The 13790-nt window shown below is 33.0% G+C and overlaps 1 long non-coding RNA gene across 1 annotated transcript; it reads left to right on the forward strand.

Moving 5' to 3' along the window:
- LOC110267271 lies at window positions 8078-8742 on the forward strand. The gene is made up of 3 exons (XR_002354698.1): window positions 8078-8219; window positions 8309-8372; window positions 8565-8742. It is a non-coding gene; the product is annotated as an uncharacterized LOC110267271 (long non-coding RNA).

Below are 13790 nucleotides of genomic sequence, written 5' to 3' on the forward strand. Positions count from 1 at the left end.
CAACAAGTGTGTGAAAACTTACCTCAGGTGCTTCGTGGGGTCTACGCCAAAGCAATGGCCCCGATGGCTGAGTTGGACAGAATATTGGTATAACACCAATTATCATAGGTCGATCAAAATGACTCCCTTCAAGGCCCTTTATGGAAGGGAACCCCCAGTTCTGTTGCGGGATCAGGACGAAGCTGCGGTTGAAGAAGTAAGAAATCTTATGGAGGAAAGAAATCTAATATTGGATGAATTAAGGTTTCAACTAGAAAGGGCCCAAAATTGAATGAGGACATATGCTGATAAGAAGAGGAGGGATGTCACTTTTGAGTCAGGAGAGTTTGTGTACCTCAAACTGCAGCCTTATCGAATGAAAACCTTGGCAAGAAAGGTCAACCAAAAACTGAGTGCAAGATTCTATGGCCCTTATGAGATTCTTGCGAAGATTGGGCAGGTTGCCTACAAGCTTAAATTATCGGAAGGAGCTCGGGTGCATCCGGTTTCCCATGTTTTTTTATTGAAGAAGTGTGTCAAGCTCACTGCTCAGATTCAGCCACTTCCTACGACTCTAACAGAAGAGTATGAACTACAAACTGAACCCCAAGAAATTCTAGCTGTTAGGCAAAATGCGGTTGGTAAAATGAAGATGTTGATCAAGTGGAGGAACCTTCTAGAATTCGAGAACTTGTGGGAAGCAACAACTGCAATTCAAGAAGCCTTTCATGCTTCAAGGGGGAAGGTATTGTTACATACCCTGGAGAGAGAGAGAAAGAGAGAATGATGACTCAGCAATAATTCTGACTAAGTATATGGTCCATATACTTAGTCAAAATTATCCCTTTACCTTATTATCATTATTTTAGAAAAAGCAATAAAGAAAAGAGAGGAATAATAGAGTAGGAGAAATGTGTAATCATAAGTGACAATAATTGATGATTGGATTAGTCAAATGAGAGAATAAAAGAGGCGTAATCATAAGAATTGAATGCTAATTATGATAATTAATTTGAGAGAAGGCAATAAAGGAGGAGCTCATTAGGTAAGAAGTAGAAAAAGATTTGGAGAAAGGCCTAGACTAGGAGAGAAGAGAGCTCTCGGAATTTCTCTATTGGAATTCTTACAATATACTTGATTATAAGAAGGAAGATCAAGAATGAGTAGTCCAATGAGAATAGTTTGTCAATTCTACTATAAGTAGAAATTAAAAAAGTAATAATTATTTGTGAGCTTGTTCATCATCTAAATATAGTGAGTCCCACATAAATATTAAAATATAAAGAAAGATGAAGATTCATCTTATGGTGCACATTACTCCAATCCGAGATCATTAAAAAAACAATATCAGTATTCTTGGTGAAATTCTTTATACGAAGCAAACCTTTAAGCTATTGCAGTGCAATAATAATGACAGCTCCAACCATGAACTCTACCAAAAAAAAAAACAAAAAGAGAATTCAAGATAAGAACTAAGAAAACAAAGTATGGTTGCTTGGTGGCAATCAATAGAAGGATTTATTCAAATATATAAAAGAAGCAATTTACATTTAAAAAGAATAAAAATAATTGTAAAAGAATAGCATTCTTTAATATGATATTATGATTGAAGAAATAGTTTTGTTAGCAATGTACTGATATGTTAGTTATGAGAAAATAATTAAGTCATAAAAATAATGCAAATAGTAATTCTGACTAAGTATATGGACCATTCAAAACTTCTAACAATTTATCTCGCGTCGTCTATTTAACTGTATACTAATGATTTATGATAATTTGGCATAAAAATACCATAAAAAACATACTGATGCTTCATTATAATAATATTTCATTGCTTCTCTTTGAATCACATTTAGATTCATATACTCACTTAATCAACCTTAACAGTTAAGTTTGTGTTTAAAAATTGTATCTTAATCAATCTTAAATAGTCAGAAGCCATGCTTTCATTGAAAAATAGAGAAATAATAAACAGTTTATCATTTACATTTCAGCAACCTTTTAATTACCTATTATTGTGCTTTTAACGAAATGAATTTGCTAAGATCAACAATCACAGCTCACAACTAACTAAAATTCTCTTAAAAGCATATATTCCTTTTTGGGGATGGTCTTTAAATACACATTTCTTAAGCAAGAGAAAACATAAAAATATGAATACTTACTATATGTGTATCGTAAATACTTGTTTTTGTGTCCAACACTAATTGAGCAATACAAACCAGAACCAATCATAAAAACCTGTATAGAGTTAAGCATAAACAGATGAAATAAATTAAACTGATTAGCTAAACCAACATTGACTATTTGTAATTAACCATTAAAAGCAATCGTCATGATCATCATCTATAAGTTTCTTTCTCTACAGCAGCTGCTAACACCTCAGTTTCATTTAGCAACTCATCATGTCAGCCTTTAAATTTACTTGCTACTTTACTAATTACAAATCTATTCTCATTCAATCTATTCTCAAAGTTTGAAGGTTTTCTCTTTCTGCTTCTATTAACTAACACAAATTCTACCCAAAACATGCTATCGACTAGGGGTGCACATGGGCCGGGTGAAGCCGGGTTTTATGTGACCCAGACCCGACCCGAAATATACACCAGATCTATTTATTAGATCCGAACCCGGCCCTAGACCCGATGAAACCAATACTCTTTCGGGCCACAATTATACCGGGTGAAAACCGGGTAAAAACCGGGCCGTTAACATTACATTACGTTGATACCTTCTTGTAAGCTAGCATGTAAAAAAATTCAAATTTCCAAGACTCCAACTATTAGTTAACATGGTAAAATTCACTTAGAAAAATATAACAAGAACCAACCATTCTTCAAAATTAAAGCATAATCACAATCAATACTAAAGCATAACCACAATCAATACTAATATTGTCTAATAATACCAAATATTTAAATCAATACAAATAACACAATCTTATGTATTAGTCTAAAGTCTTATGCATTCTAAACATAAAATATTAATTTATAGTCTTATAATGACTAATAACACAAAATATTAATTGTGTATGATGACCGGGCCACCGGGCCGACTTCGGGTGACCCGAGCTATGGCCCGGACTCGACCCGAAATAATGACCGGATTTATTTTTGAGACCCGTACCCGACCTTAGACCCGATGAAATCACACCAAATTAGTCCCTAAAGTATTCGGGACCGAGCCGGGCCGGGTCTGTGCACCCTTACTATCGACAAAGAAATAAAATATCGTAATTCAACATCTTATGTTTATCATGCCTATATATTTTTACTTTAAGTAGTCCATCACTAAGAATTCAATGCAACATAAATATGATGAGAATAAGTAGAATAAAATTAAAATATACTAATCTAAAAAATATTATTTTTATTTTTCTTTCCACTCTAAAACCAAGAGAAAAAAAGAACGAAAAAAAATCAAATTTAATAAGATATTAAAATAATGATAGAATGAGTAAAAAAATTCTGAAACAGAATACACAAACAGAATAGAATAACATCAACTTCGGAAAAGAATTTATGAGCATGAAACTTTTAAGGGTTAATGATTTAAATTCATTTGGAATCATTCACCTAATACTAAAATATCTTTGAAAAAAAGAATTTATGAGCATGAAACTTTTAAGGGTTAATGATTTAAATTCATTTGGAATCATTCACCTAATACTAAAATATCTTTGAAAAAAATAAAATTCACTACAGAATTTTTTTCTTTAAAAAAAAGCAATTCAGAAATCAAAATGGATACTAAGAACGAAAATGAAAAAAAAATCCAATTTATTAAAAAAATGCAGCAAAAATAGTGGCATCATTTATGATTCTTCAAATTAAGTTGTTGTCTAGTCACCAAAAAAATTAAGTTGTTGTCTAACCACACCAACCTTATAGCCACCATGGAATCTATCATCTCGTGTGAAGATTAGGTCATGTAATAAGATAAATAGATTTTAGAAGAATTTCGTAATGAACTTGTAAGTTTATAAAGAGGGAGAAAAGTATCAAATAAGTTATTGAGAAAATTTTGTGATGAATTCATAATAATAATTAACATTTGACAGAGTTAGAGTTATATTTAAAATCATTAGAAGTTTTCACATGAGAGAATCTAATATATACTCTAACACAGAGAAACAAATACACATGAATGACCAAAAAAATAATGGTAAAAACAGAAGTTCTACAATAATTATAATTTTCATGGAAAAATTGCATGAAATGTTGAATACCTAATAGTCTCTAAGAGCTGCTTGAGCTATTAGGCTTTGTTTGTTTTTAGAGATAGGACAGAACATGACACTGAAATGGAGACAATAGGACCGAGAAACTAAAAATTATCTTTTGTGTATTGTGTTTGGATACGATGGACAAGACACTAATGTAATGTCTAGTATTATGTTTGGATACACATGGATAAGACTAAAATATTATATAAAATAACTAAAATAGTCCTGTAATTCCAAATTTTCTACATCAATACAAATTAATTTAATAAAAAATGAGAGTACGTAGGAGTACAGATGGAACTTGAAAAAAATATTTGAAGAGGCAAAAAATTTTAATAAAAAAATATATTAGTATTTATATTAAAATAAAATTTATAAATATAATTATTTTATTTTAAAATTTATTATTAATATGTAGGAATACATATGGTTAAGATTAACAAAAAAAATAAATTTGAGTTTGATTAATAAAAAATTTTGTTTAGAAGAAAAAAGTATCTCTGAACAGCGCAATAGGAAAAATAAGAAGGGGTAATAGTGGAAAAAAAGGAAAACAAAATTTATAAAATTGTCTGTTTCCACTCTTCCAAATCCCGTGTCCATCATTGTCCTTCGTGAAAGAGTGGACACAAAAGTATAAAAAACTGTCTCAGAAACAATATGTCAATTGTCCATGTCTCTGCTTCCAAACACTTTTTAAATAAGTGTTGTCCATATCTCCGTGTCCTGCCTCCGAAAACAAACGCTATCTTATAGTTGCATTTGTAATTCTCAACATGATCCTCAGATCCACCATCAATAATAGCATCTTGTGTTTGTGCATTGGCCTTTTCACAACCCTACCATCAATATCCGCATTTTGACGCTGTAGAAAAGTAGAGTCGTCAAAATGCATTGTTCTGATCTCTCGACTCTCGCCAAACAAAATGAAGAAAAAGAAGAATAATAAATCCCTATTATTTAGATACACGAAAAAGAGAATTGCATTTTCATTGTCCGAGTTATGCGATGGAAGCAAAATTCCAACATTGCTTATTTGCACCAGAATCGTCACCTCGATCATTTAGTTGGTATACGGAACCATTATTGTGCGGCCCCCGCCAAGAACAGAGGAGTAGTAGGAGCTGGCTTCATCTTTCGGTGGAACTCACTCTTATCATCTTCGAGAAACTCAGAGCCAGCGAGTGTGCATGCTCTTGCAAACCATCTGCAAGGATCCGTACATGTGGCACGTGATCAACAGGCGCATCGTTGAGGTTCCCAAATTCATGGACTACCAATTGAATTCGCTATGCTGCCGTACCTTCCGAGAATTTCGCTAGCTGCTTCTGTGCTTCATTCAAGTATTTCTTCGTAGTGGGATCGGGATCTTTGGCTTGATAAGTGTCATTAATTTGTGAAGTCATAACTTGAGAGTCACTAAATACTATCAATCTTTGTGTCCCTACTTTTTTAGCCAGTTTCAAACCAACAAGCAAGGTTTCGTATTCTGCTTGATTGTTGGAAGCAAGAAACTCGAATCTTAGGAAAAATTTTATTCGAGTTTCTTGGTCGCTTTTCAGAATGACCCTTGTTCCACTCCCGATTTTATTAGACGATCTATCTACGCACAAGCTCCAGGTTGTCGGGCTTCCCTGTGTCAGTGTATTCGGCTATGAAGTCGGCAAAGTACTGTGACTTGATTACTATCCAAGTTTTGCATTTCAGATCGAACTCGAACAACTCTACAGCCCATTGCAGCATCCTTCCCGTCAGGTCCATTTTTTGCATAATGTGCTTCATTGATTGATTAATACGAACCTTTATGGTGTGAGTTTGGAAATAAGGTCGGAGCCTTCGTGAGGTAAAGATAAAAGCATATGCGAACTTTTCTATTTTTTGATAGTTCAACTCAGCTCCTTGTAAGTCTTTACTATCAAAGTAGATAGGTTGCTGCCCGTTTTCATCTTCTCGCATCAAGGCTGAGACTATAGCTCGGCTTGCTACTACTAAGTAGAGAACGAGCTCTTCTCCTATCGCAGGTCGGGTAAGTATGGGTGGTTGGCCCAGAAATAAGTCTTGAAAGGCCTGTTCACACTCCTGGGTCCACTCAAATTGTTGTCCTTTTCTAAGGATTGAATACAAGGGTAGGGACTTTAATGCTGACCCTGCTAAGAATCTGGATAGTGCAGCCAACCTTTCGTTTAGTTACTAGGCTTCTTTAAGACAAGTCAGACTTTTCATCTCTAGCACAACTCTGCATTTGTCAGAGTTTGCTTCTATGCCTCTTTGAGTAAGCATGAAGCTCTGGAACTTACCGGCTTCTACTGTAAAGGTGTATTTTGATGGGTTTAATCTCATCTCATGCTTTCTTATTGTAGAGAATACCTCGGAGAGGTTGGACAGGAGTGCCGAGTCATCTTGAGTTTTGACGAGCATGTCGTCCACATATACTTCCATGAGTTTTCCTAAGTGGGGGAAAAAGACTTTGTTCATCAGTCGTTGGTACGTGGCTCCGGCACTTTTTAGACCAAAAGGCATTACTACATAAAAATAGTTAGCCTTAGGAGTGATAAAAGAAGTCTTTTCTTGGTCCGACTTATACATCGAAATTTTAAAATTCAATATTATTTTAAAATATAAAACTCTTTTAATCTAATCAGAAAATAGAAATTAAAAATAATTATTTTAGTTTTATCATAAATTGTATCTATCCTATTATTTATCAATAAAAACAAAAAATTAATTACAATTTAAAAATTAATAACCTTATAAATTATGTAAATATCTAAAAATAACAATTTAAGAAAGCATATTTAAAAATTTAAAACTAACAACCTAAGTAAATAACTTAAATTTTAAAAAATAACAACCTAAGTAAAACAATTTAAACAAATAACTTAAAATTTAAAAGATAACCACCTAAACAAATAACTTATATTTAAATTTTATTAACTTATCAATATTTAATTTAAGTAAAATTTAAATTTAAAAAAACAAATTTAAGTTTGACTTGAATATAAAAAACAAACAAACTTCTTAATTCAGTGAGTTTTTAAATCTAATAAAAATAAATAAATAAGATGAATAACTAAAAATAATCTATGTACAACGAATTAAAATTATCTTTTTCTTATTTGTTTTTCAGTTAAGCATATTAACTGAAAGTAATTGATTGTACTAAACAATAAAGATATTGTATTATGTATTTCTAACTCGTACTTTTATAGTTGACTCATAGATAGAATTTTCTGAAATGTAATTGAGTTTGATTTGAATTTGACTTAAATTTATAGATAAAACAAATAAATCTAAGAGTAAAATATCGTTTTTGTCCCCAACGTTTGGGGTAAGTCCCAAAGTTGTCCCTAACATTTCAATCGTCCTATTTAAGTCCCTAACGTTTCAAAATTGACTCAATGTTGTCCTGCCGTTAGGAATCCGTTAACAGAATTGACAGCAGGACAAAATTGAGACGATTTTGAAATATTAGGGACTTAAATAGGACAAAAACGTTGGGGACAAAAACAATACATAGAAATAAATTTTAGTTTTATCCTCCAATAATATCAATTTTCTACTGTACATAGTATTCAATTATTTTTTAATCACATCTAAGTAAATTACACTTAATCACATTACTTTCATTATAAATAAATTTATTTTTTATAATTTTACACTTAAAGTTATAAGTTAATATAAAAATATAAAAAAATTTATAATTTTACATCTAAGTCTGTGCACATTACTTTCACATCTATGGCCACGCTTTTATGTGGGTTGCGATTGATTAGAGATTTGGCCACGTTTTTTCTTGCTACGGTTAAAAAGCGTAGCCGAAGGGGTCTATAGCTACGCTTTTATGAGGGTGGCAATTGATTTGAGATTTGGCCACGCGTCAGTCACTATCGTGCTTCCTGGTTGCTGATGAGGGAGCCGCGAGAACCGTTGCCGTCGCGGAAGAGGGGGACACGCGTGAGGGAGCCGTAACGGTGGTCGCCATTGTCGCTGTTGAGTACATGTTCATGCTTTTTCAGTAAATCTTCTTTCATTATTTAATCATTTATTTTGAATATTACAATAAATCTGTGCTTTTAATTGTTATTACTCTTCTCCAATTGAAAGGAACCGATGGAAGGAGAGAACCGCAAGTACCGTCAAGTTCCCGAAGAACAAGGTTACTCGCAAGGTTTAGCTTCTCATCTGAACAAAATTCATTTGTGCTTCTTTGTTTATGTTGTTTATTCTCTGATTCATTTGTTTATTATTTTCAAGTTTAACTCTGTTTATTCAGCTTTTCGGTTTTTGCTGTTTGAATCCACCTGCTTTTTCTGGATTGAGATATATAAATTAACTCCTTTTTTGATGTTGCTTGTTGTAGAATTTTCTTCTGCTGCAGCAGATTCCATTCATTCAGTCTTATGCGGAGATGTCAACCAAGTTATCCACATTTTTTGTCAGTGTTTTCGTTGGGTTATGCAAGTTATTTGTCTCGTTTTGTTGTTATTGGATTTAATACTTTGTATGGTTTATTGTGGATCTTCCAAAAAATACTTTGTTTAGATTAGAAGCTTAGTTGTGTATTATTTCTCACTTGATTTTCTCTTTTTTTGTTGAATCGCCTAATCCTCTTACTGTGTTCTTATGTGCCCTAATCTGACTGTTATTTACTAAAAGAGTACCAGATTCAATTTTTGGGAATATACCTTTCTGTTACCTAGCTATCAGTTGCTACATGTGAAACCAATCTGTGGTTGCAATATCTTTTGGGTTTTACTATTCTGTCACTGAAAAATTAGGGTTTCAAAGAACTTGTTTATTGTGAATGAATGGAATAATAAAATGGTGCAGGAACAATGAGAAGTCCTTTGTTTATCTATAGAAATAGTTGGGACTTGGGATGGAGTGATATTTCTTATGGCTTATTTTGCCTAGGCACAAATTCAGTCATAGCTTTAATATCGTTAACCTTTTAGATTTTTATTTCACTATGTTGCTACGGCTTATGGATTGTGTTTGTTTTTGTGACTACATACATATCACATATGCTTGATTATAAACAGGTGCTGGTGGGAAGAATATGCTAGTGCACCCTGTTTAGTTTGAAGTTAGAGTTTATAATCCTTTGATATCTCTAGTTCTCTAATGAAAGTCTTGTAACTTGGCTTGATTTGCTTGCATATTTCCATGTTTGTATGATCATATCTTTGCTGAGAATTTTAAGATTATGGGTAGAGGTTGAGGAAAGGGTAAAAAGCTAAATGTTAATCATGAAGATGCTGGAAGTGGTGAGGATGAAAAGCTTCCCACACAAAAGAGAAGAGGAAGGCCACAAAAACCTCTTAAAGATGAATTTGATGACGAAGGAGTTGAAAAAGTAGAGTGCCTACGTGTTTATGTGTTTTGAAATGTAGCTAATTTCTTTGGCACAATCCGGCCAACCAATAACACAAGATCTTCTTTCTAGTGGTGGTGAGTTTTTGTACTTCTAGATTTGTTTACTGTTGTTTGGTTTGAATATATTTTTTTTAGTAGTTGAAGACTTCATGATGGCTGTAAGTATTTTCTAACTTTTAGTGTTATTGTGGTAATTGATATCTTAATGTTTATTTAGAAAAAGTGCTTACTATTTAGTTTTGTTTATCCAGAAGAAAAGGTATAAAGAAAAAGTTAATTCAAATGGTAATTTATTCCCACTATTACTGAATATGGGCATTTGTATTCCTTTGGTTTCTATATTCCTTCTTTCGTCTTGAAAATCCAGTTTCAGTAGTTAGCAATAATGCAGGTAGTTCTCCATTGCAGCCATCACCATCTTCAAGTAGTTGATTCTCTTCGAAGTCAACAAGAAAGGTAACAATCTTGTTACCGTTTCATATGGAATATTCATTTCATTTTTCAACTATTGACAGTCATTTCTATAGTTTCTTTTTACTTTTTGTTTTGCTGCTTCTTTGCTATTTTCATTTCTTTGCTATAATTCTCAGTTTCTCACATTAAAAGTTTTAAAAAGAAAATTCAATCCAATTAGTGCTCTAAAGAAATTCTTTTAAAATACAAAATTATTCATGTATTTGATGTTATTAATTAAAATCTAGCATTTTGAATACTGGTAATAGCTATTACCAAAGGAAGGGTAATGCTCAAGCACTCTAATGATTTCACTGTCACTTTCTTTGCTTCGCACAGTTGTTGGATTGGATCACATGGCATGGCATGTTGGTAAATGGTAATTGATGTATGAGCTGACTGTGATTCGAAACTAGTTTTATGGAATACTTTTAACCAATTAATTCACACAAAAAGGTTTGAATTTCCTCTGTGCATTAATTAAAGTTTGGTTTATTTTTCAGGGGATGCACAGTTGTATTGTAAGCCTCACTTTAAGGTACAATCAATGTATTTTTCCCTCCTTTTCCAGTTAGAAAGGTAAATCAATTTTCTTTCTGTTTGATGTATGTTCTGTTAATTTCTCTCTCTCTCTCTCTCTCTCTCTCTCTCTCTCTCTCTCTTAAACTATGAGCAGAAAATGTCAAAGTTGTGGTCAGAAGACAGTGAATTTACCTCTGTTCGGGGAGGCCTCTATTGTCTCACTTGTAGTGTTACTATTTTCTATGGCATTTGCGATTTTCTGGGCTGCTACTACAGTATCTCTCTCTCTCTCTCTCTCTCTCTCTCTTAAACTATGAGCAGAAAATGTCAAAGTTGCGGTCAGAAGACAGTGAATTTACCTCTGTTCGGGGAGGCCTCTATTGTCTCACTTGTAGTGTTACTATTTTTTATGGCATTTGCGATTTTCTGAGCTGCTACTACAGCAATCATATTCATGGATTGGCCAAGATATTCTTGTAAGTTCTAGATACTAGTACCTGCAAAATGGGTCTTTCTATTATCATTGTTGTTTCTGAATTCTTTTAAATGGCTAGCAATTCTAATATCTGTCTCGTAAGGGTAACTTATTATATCTTGGAAGCAACATATGTCTGCCACGTGGCTTAAAAACTAATCTTCACTGTGTGGATGTTAAGGATTCTACAACCAATCTTGAAAGATATTCCCTTATATTCCTTTCTTTAAACTCAACTTAGCCACTATAATAAGTCTTTATAGTGTTCATTATTTCCTCTGTAGTAAGTACAATTACTCTCTGCTGCTACAAGGACAATAACACAGCCATGGCAGCTTCAGTTTCAACTATAGGAGCTGTCAAAGGAACTCTAATCAAGTATGAATATGATCTGTTACCTTTCATGTAGTTAGCTATAGCTTCTTTCCTATTCATAGTGTGCAATTTTTATGTGAAATCAGATTACTGTTTTTCATTATGATTTGATTTTTGATTTCATGTGTGCAAATCCTTTTTCTTTCTTGTCATATTTGCTTTGATCATTGTGAACATTTCTAAACTTGTCATTAAGGGAGAGGGCCTACCAAACTAGATATATTTGTTTAGGATGATCTTAACCAGTAACCGGTGGTGAGTGATTTTGATATGAAATATCATTTTGATTGTTTGATCTACTAAATCAATGTAGCAACAATGCAGCAATATGTTTAGGACTTGGGAGTATGACAGTATTGTAACAAGTTATTAAGTAGGTGAATCATTGATATTTGAGCTTAAAAAATTGAGATGTCTAGTTATGTAATATTCATAACCATCTGTGTGGAAGTCACTAAATCTTGAAGATATCAATGAATCTCTCCGTAATTTGTAATTCCATTTAAACATCTTTATTATATTCATTGAGACATCTCCTTGTGTGGTTGAATGGCAGTCTTGATATTCTTGAATTTCTCTTCATGTATCATTTCTTACTGAGAATGTTCTGATGCAGTGGCCGGTGTATATCTCGTTGAGAGGCTTAACACTATTCTGAGGATGAACTGGAAAAACTTCTCTAGTCAAAACTATTTTGATCCAAATGGATTATTCATGTCAGTTCTTTAGTCTGGGCCCCTTCTCGTCGTTGCTATGATAATTCTGGTTAGTATTTTTCATCATGTAACTCATTTAAATGGTGGTCCTCGTTTCTTATTCAATACGTTGAACTGAAGTATCTTGTCTCTCTGGCAGATCAACACACTCTTCTCCTTGTGTTACTTGATTGTTAGGTGGAAAAGTAACTCTTAAATAACAAGAGAATAATGTAATTTTACATTGCAGGCGAGTTTGAATGGTTCTGGAGCTGTGGCTACATCAGTTCCCAGTTCATCAACTTTCTTTGGAAGCAGCTTGAAGAAGGTTCATCGAGAATTCCCAGCAGCAGCAAGGTTTCCACCGGAAGCTTCAAGATTGTGGCGATCAATGAGGACAAGCAGACAGATAAGGACAGATGAAAAGGGTTGGCCTATGATATCTCAAATGACCAGCAAGATATCACAAGAGGGAAGGGTATTTTGTAGTTTTTAATGTGTATTTTGTAGTTTTTAAAGGAAGTAGATAATGTAATAGTTGTTGGAATTGTAATGCATGTATTACAAATTCAGGGGTAGCTGTTCTCACTTTGACTTTTTGTTAGAGCTTGTCATGTGATCAACCACTATATTTAGTGTACAAGTTTATGAAGGTTTTATATTGTTAATAGTAATTAAAATTGTTATGAAAGTTTTATATTGTCTAAATTTTAAATTATCTATTAATTCTGTTAGATTTTATTATGAAGATTAAAAAAAAAAACAATTAAACTTGAACAAACCTATAGCCACGCTTTAAAAGCGTAGCTATTCCGTACAGAGTCATTTTTCGCTACCCTTTAAAGCGTAGCCATATCTCTAGCTACTAGCACGCTTTTAAAGCGTAGCCATATCTCTTGCTATTGGCACGCTTTAAAAGCGTAGCCATATCTTGATATTGGCACGCTTTTAAAGCATAGCCATATTTCACACATATGGCCACGCTTTTAAAGCGTGGCGATCTTTAAAAGCGTGGCAAGAAAAAAAGCGTGGCGATAAGTCACCAAAAGCGTGGCGATAGAGCAACCGGCACCCTTGCAGTTGTGACCATTTCAAAAGCGTGCCAGTAGCTCAAAAAGCGTGGCAAAAAGCTATCGCTACACTTTTTCGGACTTTTCGCCACACTTTAAAAGCGTAGCAAAAAGTTTGTTTTCTTGTAGTACGTTGGTTTAAATTCACCACATACTCATGTCTTTATCGAGCCAAACCATCTCAATTGAGTATGATAATGGAGAATTTTCATCTCTATAACTTTATCACTCGTATACGTACACACAAAATTTTAAAAGGAGTAATTACTTGTACTAAGTAAGGAAGGTGTGGTGCTATGTATCTCTAATTCGTACTTTTATAATTGGCTCATAGCTAAAATTTTTTGAAATCTAATTGACTTTGATTTGAATTTAAAATAAAATCCTAGCAACTAACTAAAAGATGATATAATGTAAACAAAATTATTATTTTTACATGAAAACTAATTGAATAATTTTTAATTATTATCGTTATTAGCTTAGGAATAAATTTGAATTAATTCGAGTTGACTCATACAATAATTACGTGAACTTATTAGTTGAGTAATAAATTTGAATTACAATAAATTTAAATTAGTTTTTTTAAAAATTTTAATTTACGAACAAATAACACAAATAAC

This window comes from Arachis ipaensis, chromosome B09 (assembly GCF_000816755.2).
Source record: "Arachis ipaensis cultivar K30076 chromosome B09, Araip1.1, whole genome shotgun sequence".
Lineage (NCBI taxonomy): Eukaryota > Viridiplantae > Streptophyta > Magnoliopsida > Fabales > Fabaceae > Arachis > Arachis ipaensis.